Below are 12,416 nucleotides of genomic sequence, written 5' to 3'. Positions count from 1 at the left end.
TATCAAACATAAACAACATGTCTGAATAGAGATTCGAACAATGCAAAAACAATCCTTAATGTGGCTGAGATTCACATCAGAAACAAAGTTTCTTGCTGTTCTAGAAATAATTTTACACGATTTCATTTTCATTTTCATTGTAAAGTTAACTTGTACAATATTTATCTGTTGTACCGATACAATAAAAAAATGTAGCTAAGGTTCAATAACTACAATACATTTGATGTGAAATTTCAATTACGGTGCTTGTGAATTTTTATTTTATTTGCTTACGGTCTTAGCTTCAACGGTTTATAATCCACGAGACCACAACAGTCTTGAAAGTTGAATAACAACACTACTTATGCAACCCTTACTTTCTTTTATGAATGTTGGGAGGCATTAGCTTATATGGTCTATATCTATCTTCTCTTTGTTCTATACGCAGAAACATTGTTGTCAAAATCCCAACTTATAATGTTGTTAAGTTTCTTATAATGATTCAGAAAATGCAACACCTATTCCCTATGTCCTTTTCCAAACTTCACTTTAACAATATATTTAAAGTTCACACTCAAATGTCTAATGCTAATATATCAAACTTTTCCAAGCAACGCGGATTAGCATTCGTTTTTCGACCAAAGTGGCATTCTACATCTGTGCGTAGTGCGGGTCACAAACTAGTTCTATCCAATTTCTTAATATAATTGTTCTTATTTCTTTGGAATTCAATTTCTTGGTTCCTAACAGATTGTTCTAGCTAGATTTAAACTCAGATGATTCGTCCTTAAAGTTCCTTAACACTTAAGTCCAACCACAATTATACAATAGAAGAAATTATTTATTTTTCACTCAATAATTAAAATTATGTTCATCAAAAAAAAAAAAAAAAAAAGAATCAGCCATATAGACTTGTTCTATTTCACTAGACAGAAGGATACATAACCATCTATTCTTGCAGATAGCCTCCCAGAGTTGTGAACCACGCTTAGAAGAATACTGCTTAATTAATATCATGGCAATGGTTGTTTTTCCTGGGGCATTTCTTTCGTCTGCCTTTCAAGTGATTCGTGAGAGGTTGGCTTCAACAGATTTCAGAGACTACTTCAAAAAAAGGCAGATGACAAGACTTGAAAACACACTGGATTTGTTATATGAAGTGCTGGATGACGCAGAGATGAAGCAGTACCGAGTCCCACGAATCAAGCGTTGGCTAGTTTTTCTCAAACATTATGTATACGAATTAGATCAACTATTGGATGTGATTGCGACTGACGCACAACAAATGGGCAAGATACAACGCATTCTTTCAGGTACTATTAATCAATGTCAATATAGGATGGAAGTATTGCTGAGGAAGATGCACGGACTTACACTTGAAAAGGAATTATTAGGACTTAAAGATATAACTAGAGGTCGTAATGGAGTTAGATTCAGTCGGAAATTGTTAAGAGAATTTAGAACTGAATCTTTGATAGATGAATCTGTCATAAATGGTAGAGAGCATGAGAAAGAGGAATTAATTGAATTTTTACTTTCAGACAGTCACAGTGACAACCTTGTACCCATAATCAGTATAGTGGGTCTGATGGGGATGGGTAAGACAACCCTCGCCCAGCTTGTTTACGATGAAGACGTGATCACGGAGCATTTTGAACTTAAAGCTTGGGTGAATGTTTCAAAATCTTTTGATCTTGTTAGTCCTACCCAGTTAATTCTTGGGCCATTTCATATTTCAACAGATAATAATGAAGACTTTGAAATACTCCAACATCAATTGCCGCAGTTGCTAACTGGCAAGAAATATTTGCTTGTTCTAGATGGTGTGTGGAAAATAGACAAGATTACGTGGGAGCAGTTACTACTTCTTTTAAAATGTGGATCTTCAGGAAGTAAGATGATTGTGACAACACATGACAAGGAAGTAGCATCAATCATGCAATCCACCCGGTTAATTCACTTAAAGCAACTGGAGGAGAGTGATTCTTGGAGTTTATTTGTGAGATATGCTTTTCAAGGTAGGAATGTATTTGAATACCCAAATCATGAATTTATAGGCAAGAAAATAGTAGAAAAGTGTGGGGGGTTGCCTGTAGCTCTGAAATCATTGGGGATTCTCTTGCGAAAAAAATTCTCTGAATCTGAATGAGTTAAGGTATTGGAGACTGATTTGTGGCGTTTACCCAAGGGTGAAATCAACATTAACTCCTTACTGAGATTGAGTTACCTTATCCTCCCTTCCAATCTGAAGCGTTGTTTTGCTTATTGTTCTATATTTCCCAAGGGCTATGAGCTTGAGAAGGGTGAACTAATTAAACTTTGGATGGCAGAAGGTTTGTTGAAGTGTCACAGAAGTGGCAAAAGCGAACAAGAGTTAGGTAATGAATTCTTCAATCATTTGGTGTCAATATCTTTTTTCCAACAATCATTAATTATGCCATTATGGGCTGACAAGTACTACTTCGTCATGCATGATCTTGTCAATGATTTAGCGAAATCAGTGACAGGAGAATGCCCCTTTATATTTGAGGAATATATCAATGATTGGATGCGTCACATTTGGTGCTGCCTTAATTTTGAAGATGGTGATAGAAAACTAGAGTATATTCATAAATGTAATGGACTACGCAGTTTGATAGTAGAAGCACAGGGCTATGGTGACCACCGCTTTAAGATAAGCACCATAGTGCAGCATAATTTGTTTTCAAGACTAAAACTTTTGCGGATGTTGTCCTTCTCTGGTTGCAACCTCTTACAGCTAGATGATGAGATAAGAAATTAAAAGCTTCTGCGCTATCTAGACCTTTCGCACACTGAGATTGCAAGCTTACCAAATTCCATTTGTAAGCTGTATAATTTGCAGACACTTTTATTGGAAGAATGTTTCAAATTGGCTGAACTCCCTTCTGATTTTTGCAAGCTCATCAATTTACGTCATCTTAATCTGACAGGAACTCATATTAAGAAGATGCCAACAAAGATAGAACGGTTAAACAATCTTGAGATGCTGACTGATTTTGTTGTGGGAGAGCAGCGTGGATTTGATATTAAGCAGTTGGGGAAACTCAACCAACTTCAAGGAAGGCTTCGAATTTCTGGTTTGGAAAACGTCAATGATCCTGCACATGCTGTAGCAGCAAATTTGGAAGAAAAAGAACATTTAGAAGAATTAAGTATGTCATACGCTGAATGGAGAGAAATGTATGTGTCAGTAACAGAAGCACAAGTCTCTGTCTTGGAGGCTCTTCAACCAAATAGAAACCTCATGAGGCTAACCATCAAAGACTACAGAGGCATTAGCTGTCCAAACTGGCTTAGGGATCGTCATTTACCAAATTTAGTATCTCTTGAATTGTTGGGATGTAAAATCCGTTCCCAATTGCCACAACTTGGGCAGTTCCCCTCTCTCAAGAAGCTTTCTATTTCAGGCTGTGATGGAATAAAGATAATTGGTACAGAGTTTTACGGCTATAATTCATCAGATGTTTCATTTAAATCCCTTGAAACTTTGCGATTTGAGCACATGTCTGAATGGAAGGAATGGTTATGTCTTGAATGTTTCCCTTTGCTTCAAGAGCTTTGTATAAAGCATTGTCCGAAGTTGAAAAGTTCCCTGCCCCAACACCTTCCTTCTTTGCAAAAATTGGAAATTATCGATTGCCAAGAGTTGCAGGCTTCAATTCCCAAGGCTGATAAAATCAGTGAGCTAGAACTAAAGAGATGTGATGGCATTTTGATAAATGAATTGCCATCCAGCTTGAAAAGGGTCATCCTTTGTGGAACTCAGGTCATTGAATCTGCCCTAAAGAAAATTCTATTTAGCAGTTCCTTTCTTGAAGAGTTGGAAGTTGAAGACTTCTTTGGTCCAAATCTAGAATGGTCCTCTTTGGATTTTTGTAGCTGTAATTCTCTTCGCACTCTAACTATAATAGGTTGGCACTCTTCCTCCTTGCCTTTTGCACTACACTTGTTCACCAATCTTCATTCTCTCATGTTGTACGATAGTCCATGGCTGGAGTCGTTTTCTGGGAGGCAGTTGCCTTCCAACCTATGCAGCCTCCGAATAGAAGGATGCCCTAATTTGATGGCTTCGAGAGAGGAGTGGGGTTTGTTCCAACTCAATTCTCTGAAACAGTTCAGTGTAAGTGATGATTTTGAAATCTTGGAGTCCTTTCCGGAGGAGAGTCTGCTGCCATCAACTATGAATTCTCTTGAGTTAACAAATTGTTCCAACCTAAGAAAAATAAACTACAAGGGTCTTCTCCACCTCACTTCACTTGAATCTCTATATATTGAAGACTGCCCTTGTCTTGACAGCTTGCCAGAGGAGGGTCTACCCAGATCCCTTTCTACTCTGTCCAATCGTGACTGTCCATTAATTAAGCAGAAGTACCAAAAGGAGGTAGGAGAGTGTTGGCATACAATTAGTCACATTCCTGATGTGACAATTTGCTGATTGGCGGCTGAGATGAGATGTTATTGTAGCCAGGTGCACCACATTCACCAATCTGTTTATACTTGTCAAACATTAGAATATTTTCTCTTAAATAGTAAAAATTATTTTTAAGATACTATCTTTTATGTTGAACAGTGCACGGTGTTTGTGATATATGTTACAATGGTGTTTCAGACCGCTTACATGTGACCTGAAACCATGCTCTTTTGTTGCCATCCATTCTCATTCGTGACCAAATGAATGGCATGACCACTGCTCTCACACACAACTAAAAGTATGTAGTTGTTTATTCCACTTCCATAAAGCTCATGCATGGTCCAATTGTGGGCTCGACATTTGGATGTGTAGACGCTGCGACTTGTTGTGCTTGTAATCTTCTCTATGTTATTCTTGTGACTTTGTATCCCTTTTTTGGGGTCTCATGAATATTCATGTGACTTTCATGTGAACGACATTAATTGTCTGTTTTTTCACTATGTGCCAACCGGTTGAGCAGAATAACTTGTATCTACCAATTATATGGTGATGATATGATCTTTAACTGTGATTTTCAGTTTTACATTTTTACTTTTAGAAAGAAGCGCTCAAAATTATTATTGAAAATAAAAAATTGAATGTCATGGTACTTTGTTTTCAGTGAAATTTGGTGTTTTAAGCAAATTCATTTAGGCTCTATCTGTTGGCATGGCATCAAACAGAAACAGTGGCTGTCTACAAGAAATTTCTCATTTTTCTCTGATGTATTCATGTTATATACCAAATACATCATCATCATATGTTTTGCATAGCATACAACTTCTTGAGCCTCTAATTTCAGTGCTTCATTAGCACAAATTATCAAGGTTTTAAATAACGGCGCGGTCAAGTTCACGGTCGCGTATAGGATTTCGCGATTTCGTTCATTACGGGTGTTTCGATACAGATTGCGGTTGTCGCGGTGTGAATTAATCACAACATTGCACAACTCTTAAATAATGACTGTAACTTAAATAACTTAAACTAGAGAAAGATTTAGAGTTCTAAACTAGATAATATGATAACTTATGTAATGCATGATCAAATATGTACTAATAATATGATTTTCATCTATCTCAATTGAAAAAATATCCGGATTCTATGTCTAATGTCATGAACGGCATATTTTTGCGGGCGTAACGATGTTTCGTCGCGGCCATAACGGTGTTTCGTCATGATTTTTGTTCACTATGTAAAAACGGTGAAAAACGGTAACGTCTGCTACCTATACCTTTTTGTCGCGGCCTTTTTCTCGGTAACGGACCGTTTTTTAAAACCTTGCAAATTATTTAAAACAATCTCATGGCATTCTTCATTTTCAAATTTTACTATTCTACATGCAGATATAAAAATGTTTTAATTTTTGAGTTATTTTTTTCTTACATGGACATTCATATAATCATACTTTGTCACTGTTCATAGGTGAATTAGTTTCTTTCAAATAATATTTATATGATCCTTCAAAAAGGGACAGAGTTCATAGACATATATCTGAACGAGGATGTCTTCTGTAAACAATGATGTTTTTGAGGAATCAAGAAGCAACAATTTTTTTAAAGCAACCAGAGAGTACTAACAGTGTCATATTACAGGTAACATAGCACTATATGTTTAATTAGCCAATTCCACACATGTTGTCTTCTTCAACTAGCATGCAATATACTTATGAAACTAAGAGCAGTGACATTTTAAAGATTTCTTTTCATATTTCAACAAAGGTGTGAGATAAAAACTATTGTAAAGAAATGAATTGATATTAACACTAGCAATAATACAAGATGACACCCCCTAAAAAAAAGGTGAGGAAGGATACAAGTACCATCATGTCAAAACTTTGTCGCAACTTAAGTTTAGGATCCCCTCTCCTCAAGGATTCCACAAATAGCAAATAGTTATTTAGAAAAATTAATTTTTAACTTTTTGAAAAAAAATTGACACGATTTTCAATACTTAATTCTAACTTTTTGAAAAAATAAATTGGCTTAATGCAGTCTTGATCCTCCTCTTTTGACAAAATCGCAATTTCGGTCCTCTATTTTTAATTAGGTACTTTTGGTCCCTCATTTCATAAGTTTTGGTATCAGAATTTTTTTCACCAATCTTGAATCAATTAACGTCAACTTATTGTTAGAATTTCTTCTAATATTTTGTGGGCTACAATCAATTGTTGATTTTGGTTGGTTTTAATAAAAACGGATGATGCTTAGACCCTAACAAAAGTGATCAATAAATATTGGGCTTTTCGGCACTTAAAATGATTTGTAGAAACATAGTGTAGGCCCAAACACCAGGTCCATAATGGGTGGTGCCTAAGGTAGCACGGTTATAAATAGAGAGACGTTTCCAAGTAAGTGTGTTCTAATTTCATATAATAGCTCGGTCTTTACAATAAATTGTTTACATGTGGTATCAGAGTCTATTATTATATAATTTAGAACCCTAATTTCATAGATGAAGATTCTTATTTTGGAACCCATATTTTATTTTTGGATGCTATATCAAAATTGAATTGGGTTATTCATCGTTGCTGAATTCATAATCTAATTAACATGCTATATCAAAAACCATGGATAAAGACGTGATCATCCTAATTGAATAAAAACTTTATTTTGGGTTCATATATGTTTGCAGCCGATCGGTTTTTGGGATTCTTGCTCAATAGTTTTTTTTTTTTTTTATGATTCATGGGATGAGGCTGATTTGGGGTTTATTTAACCAATATCAAATTTGATTGTCCAGTATTGTGCATATATATTTCCTTTCAAATTGAAAAACACACATAAGAGATAGCCGACGTACTCCTTTCTTTCTAAACCTAGAATCATCGTACTCCTTTCTTCCTCACAAATTCCAAATCTGTCGTCGTCATCATGTAGATCAAATGGATGGTGGTGCGACGAACGTCTCTGTCCTCCGCACCACCGTACCTTTCCGACGTGTGGTTGCTCTCTGTCGTCGTAAAGGTTGGTTTGTGTTTTTGGTGTTTTTTATTTGTTTCGTTTGGCTGAGATGTTGGTGGGTTTTGTGGTGTGTCGTTGGATGCTTGCCGGTGGTTGTTTGGTTTTCGTGGGTCTCAGACTATTTGATTTGTTTTCTCTCTTGGTTGTGGTGGAGGTTACGTTTGCTCACAACATAGGTGGTGATGGATTGGTCACGATGGTGGTGATGGATCATATCTAGGTTCGCTTATGAACTTATATGGTTTCGATGGATCTTTGGTTGTGTTGGTTTGTGGTACTTCATGGTGGTTTTCTTGGTGGTGCTAATTTTGGGTCTTTTGTGGCGGGGCTTGTGGTGGTGATGCTTGTGGTGGTTTTGGGTGGTGCTGTGCGTGGTGGCTGGTGTTGCTTTTAGGTGAGGGTTAATGGTCATTTTTGTGGTGGTCAATGGTAGTTTTGGTGACGGTGGTGGTAATGGTGTTGATTTTTGTGGTGGTGTTTGTGGTGGTTTTTGGTGATGGTACAAGGATTTTTGGTTGGCTTTTGCGGTTGTTTATGAGGTGTGTGTTGGATAAAGGTGCTTAGGAGAGCTAATGGTGGTGTTTGGGGTTTTTTATCTGGCTGTTTTTCAAAGGTTGTTGGTTGTGGTATAGGTTTTTAAGTTGGTGTTCAGCTGTTGTGTGCGAGCAGCGAAATGTGCGTGGTAGAAGTTGTTTTTGTGGCAGTTGTGACGATGCTTGAGGATTTTGTTTATGTTGTTTCGTTGATCCTGGTGTTAGCTTTGTTTTGGTGTTTCTTTATTTCGGAGATAACCCTTTGTTAGGAGGCATTTCCTATAGGTTTTTGGATTTTTATTTATTTTCACGGGTGTATGGGTTTTCCATTGGGGGTTTCCCATCATCATTTGTTTGTTGCTACTGTAAGACTCCTAACATAGCACTCCTTGTGCTGGTTAAGATTCATTGTTACTAGATTGTTGACCCGTGCGCCGCACGGGTCTTGTGAGCTAAAATTTAATGGTAGTATTATAATGCATTCAGTATTGTATCGTCACGAAAGATAAACGATAATAATATATGTTAGGAGCAATAAGAACATAAATGAATTTGTAGAACGTCTGAAAAAAGTAAATATGAATAGTCGTTGATAGTAAAATTAATTTGGTAATTGAAGTTTAAAAATCTTAGTACATCACCGGGAATTTACATTACACGTTACAAAATACTTCCTCATAATATATAAATTAACATAATTACTCATAAACTACAAAGTACTTCTATGTAGACTACTTTTGACGTTATATTAGTATCTTCACCATTTTCATTATTTGTCAGAATTTAGTATCTTCGGCGTTTTCATGAGTTGTCAGAATCTTTAACCCTTCTTTTCAAGTAACTTTTGAAACTGCAACATATAATTGATAATGTCAAATGCTCTTATTAATAGTCATTTCAAATGAAACAACAAAGGAAACTGTCTCTTTTGAAACTCAAAAGTAAATATTACGTCAAAATATGTCAAAGAGAACATAAGTACAAAAACTTTGTCGTCGATTTTACTTCCGGGTATCAAATTTCCTTCATGCATATATTTCAGCATCCTTGTTATAATCAGTACAAAAACTGCAGACCAAATAACTTATGAACTAGGAAAAAAACTACCTCACAGTCACAATTACATACTTAGCCCCCCAAAACAGTAGAAAATGATAAAAGTTGTTAAAAAATGGGTCAATAAATAACAAATCCATACAGAGAAATCCTTTGAGAAGCTAACGAATCTTGCATCTGCAACCCACACAATGTATAATCTTATTAAGCACAATCTATGGTCAAACAATTTTCTCCTTGCGTTCATTTGATTTGACCATATAACATCCTTGCTTTGACAAAGGAAATCTACAAAGATGCCAAAAAATGTAGTTAAATATCTGTGTATCACATATATACTTAACACAAAAAAAAAACGTATCAAATATACAACATTAGACTTTAGATTAAGTCAAAAGGCAATTCAATGAATAGTTATGTCATCAAGCCACTTATAGAATGACATAATTAGTTGACATTCAAGTCAATTCAATATTATAGTCTTTTCTCAAATATAATTTTGTGACTCTTTTGTCTTTTATCCTCAATGATGGTGAAATTCAAGTCTCATATATTTCTGATGCGTAGGTAGTTGATTTAAATTACGACTTGTTGATGAGATTATGAGTTTAGCGGTAATAGTACTCTTCCTAAAGATAGCACATAATTATATGTTGATTTTCTTTTATGTGCTTTTAACGTACTATTCTACTGCATTGTATCAAACAAAATTATGATGAATGCAAATTGAAACGATATTGACCAGTTTAGATGCATTTAAATGATGCATAATTTTTCTGTGTCATATTTTGACAAGAGTAATTGATTCCTATGCAAAAAGAATTTCATGCGTTGATATGGGCCGTTACCGTTAAAGTGGGACCGCCTTTATTGATTGATTGATGAAATTTCTTTTTGTAGCTTGAGGAATGTTTTTAATCGTAACATGTAGTTTCCTGCCCAAAGGTGGTTATTGCATTTTACAATTATAAACTTTATTTGGGATATAGTTATTGGAGAATATTTTGAACTAAGGAATTTGCCTGCTCAAAGGTGACAATTTCCCGAATTCAATACATGCTCATTGATCAACTTATCTGAGGTTTTGACTTGGGTTTTAACCTTAGTTTGTACATTCTTCCCAAAGGTGATTGTACTATTGTATTGGCCTCATTGTGATAGCTTGTTCATTTGAGCTATATCTTGTCAATTGATATATTTTAATGCATTCATGTTTTGTCTCATATATTTCCTCAATGGCTAATTGTTATGCTTTTATTATGCATGCTCATTGATTAACTTATATAAGATGGAGTTATTGGAGTATATGTTGAACCAAAGAATTTGTCTGCCTAAATGTGTCAATTTCCCAAATTCAATGTATCCTCGTTGATTAACTCATTTGAGGTTTTGGCTTGGGTTTTGACCTTAGTTTGTGCATTCTGCCCAAAGGTGATTGTACAATTATGTTGGTCTCGCTATAATAGCTTATTTATTTTGAGCTAAATCTTGTCTTATGACATATTCTAATGAATTCATGTTTTGAACCAATGATTTTCTTTGTGATTCTGCTTCCATTGAGATGTTAAACAAGTCAAACTGTAAGAAATAGAAGTAAGATTTGGAGTTGCCTCTAGGAGAACATGCATGAACTGAATTAACTTTTTTGGTAAGTGGGAGATGACTCACAAGTTAAAGTACCTTATCATATTGGTCTCCATGTGTCTAATGAAAAAGTTATTGGACGTGGAAATATGACATTGTTGTAATTTATGAGTAATTACGAAGTCAGTAGGAGATGTCAACTTAATTTCAGATTAATATGGTTTTAGAGAAACTGTGAAGTCAGTGGGAGATGTCAATATAATTTCAGATTCTAGTTTTGAACTTGTTTTGGAAAATATCTTTCACATACTTTCCTTTAGGATGAATCTTGTTTGTGTTTCTTTGTTGGATGAACTTTGTTTTAGTTTTACTCTTGGAGGTAGAAAACTAAGTTTGAGATTAAACTCACATAACCTTGCTTCATCCTTTGTTCATCTATATAAATTGTCTCTAGTAGATGGTTCATGACTCCCTGGATCTTTTGTTGATAGTTTATTTAAGTTGTCTTTAATTTCACATAACCTTGCTTCGTCTTTCATTGTCAAAACTTTTGTTGCTATAAGGTCTAATGTTGAGGAAGACATCCTTTACTTTATGACATAAGCACTTGGATCATATTTATTGGGGAAAGGGCTGAGAAATTAATCAAAGTAAATATTCTACCTTTCTTATAGTTTGATGATCCAGGTACTTGTGTGGATTGCATTAGAAGCAAATTTACTAAAACGAAAAGTTACAACTAGCATTTTTGAACTCTTTGAAATTGTCGAAAATGAAATTAGTGGCTCCCAACTCCTATAATTTATGGTAATGAATTATTTATTACATTCATTGATTTACTAACCTTGACATTAATTGTTCTTTTAACCAAATGACTTAGGTTCATTGTTTTCAAGAGTCATTTTGAATAACATGAATACTGTGAATTCTTTTGATGCATTTGGTTAGTGGGAGTTTGAATTTTATATTATTAGTTTTTTTTTATGATGAATTTTTCTTTCACTTATTTTCTTTGATATATTGATGTGAATTTCTATTCAATTTAATTATTGATGATGAGATGAATTCTTGTATATATCAAATATCAAATGTGAAAAATTATAGCTCAGTGATGCAGTGATCACTATGCCGGTGATCGACGCTATTTTGGAGTTGAGGCATTACATGTGAAAAATTTGAGCTCAATTTTGACAGGATCTTTATGCCGGCTGTAACACCCCGTTTTTCCAACTTAAAAATTTCATAATAAAAATCAGAGTTTCTCAATCATAAACATAATGTCACATTCTTTTCTTAAAATCATAAACTGAATAAATGAATATTTATCCTTCAAAATCCAACAACATATTTATTTAAAACTTCGTAGCAAAATAGTTCAACAACTTAAATAATTTTTGGCACAAGGGCCTCAACATAAAATCTCATAAAACACAGTTCGATAATAAATCATGAAAATCTCCTTAAGATAATACGTAAGGAACAGAAAACAACATAATTTCTCATCCCATTACGTATCACAGCACCTAAGACACACTTGTGAGGAGTCCACTCATGACCGCAACTAATCTTGGTTACCTGCAAGTTACCGTAAGAAGGGCAACATTTTCAAGAAGAAGGGGTGAGATTTCACACACAACAATATTAAGCATATAATTTATCTATTACATTCAACAACTTAAGCAATATCAATAACAATTATGTAAAATCATTGCATCATAATCATTCATCAACATAAACATATAGCATCATATCACCACCATAGACAACTTCTTAATCGGCATCAACATCAACTTCATAAGACAACTTAACTCTTGACTCGACAAATGCAACTCG

The 12,416-nt window shown here is 34.7% G+C and overlaps 1 pseudogene across 1 annotated transcript; it reads left to right on the top strand.

The window, feature by feature from the left end:
• The first annotated feature begins 869 nt into the window (after positions 1-869).
• Positions 870-4,968, top strand: LOC146935984 (putative disease resistance RPP13-like protein 1; annotated as a pseudogene). The gene is made up of 2 exons (XR_015030418.1): positions 870-4,468; positions 4,571-4,968. The product of XR_015030418.1 is annotated as a putative disease resistance RPP13-like protein 1 (transcript).
• The last annotated feature ends 7,448 nt before the right edge of the window (positions 4,969-12,416 follow it).

The sequence above is a fragment of the Medicago sativa genome, chromosome 3 (genome assembly GCF_051527215.1).
Source record: "Medicago sativa cultivar Bolivia chromosome 3, Bolivia_mono, whole genome shotgun sequence".
Taxonomy (NCBI): domain Eukaryota; kingdom Viridiplantae; phylum Streptophyta; class Magnoliopsida; order Fabales; family Fabaceae; genus Medicago; species Medicago sativa.
The sequence above is the reverse complement of the archived record's forward strand: the minus strand, read 5'-3'. Positions and strand labels throughout refer to the sequence as shown.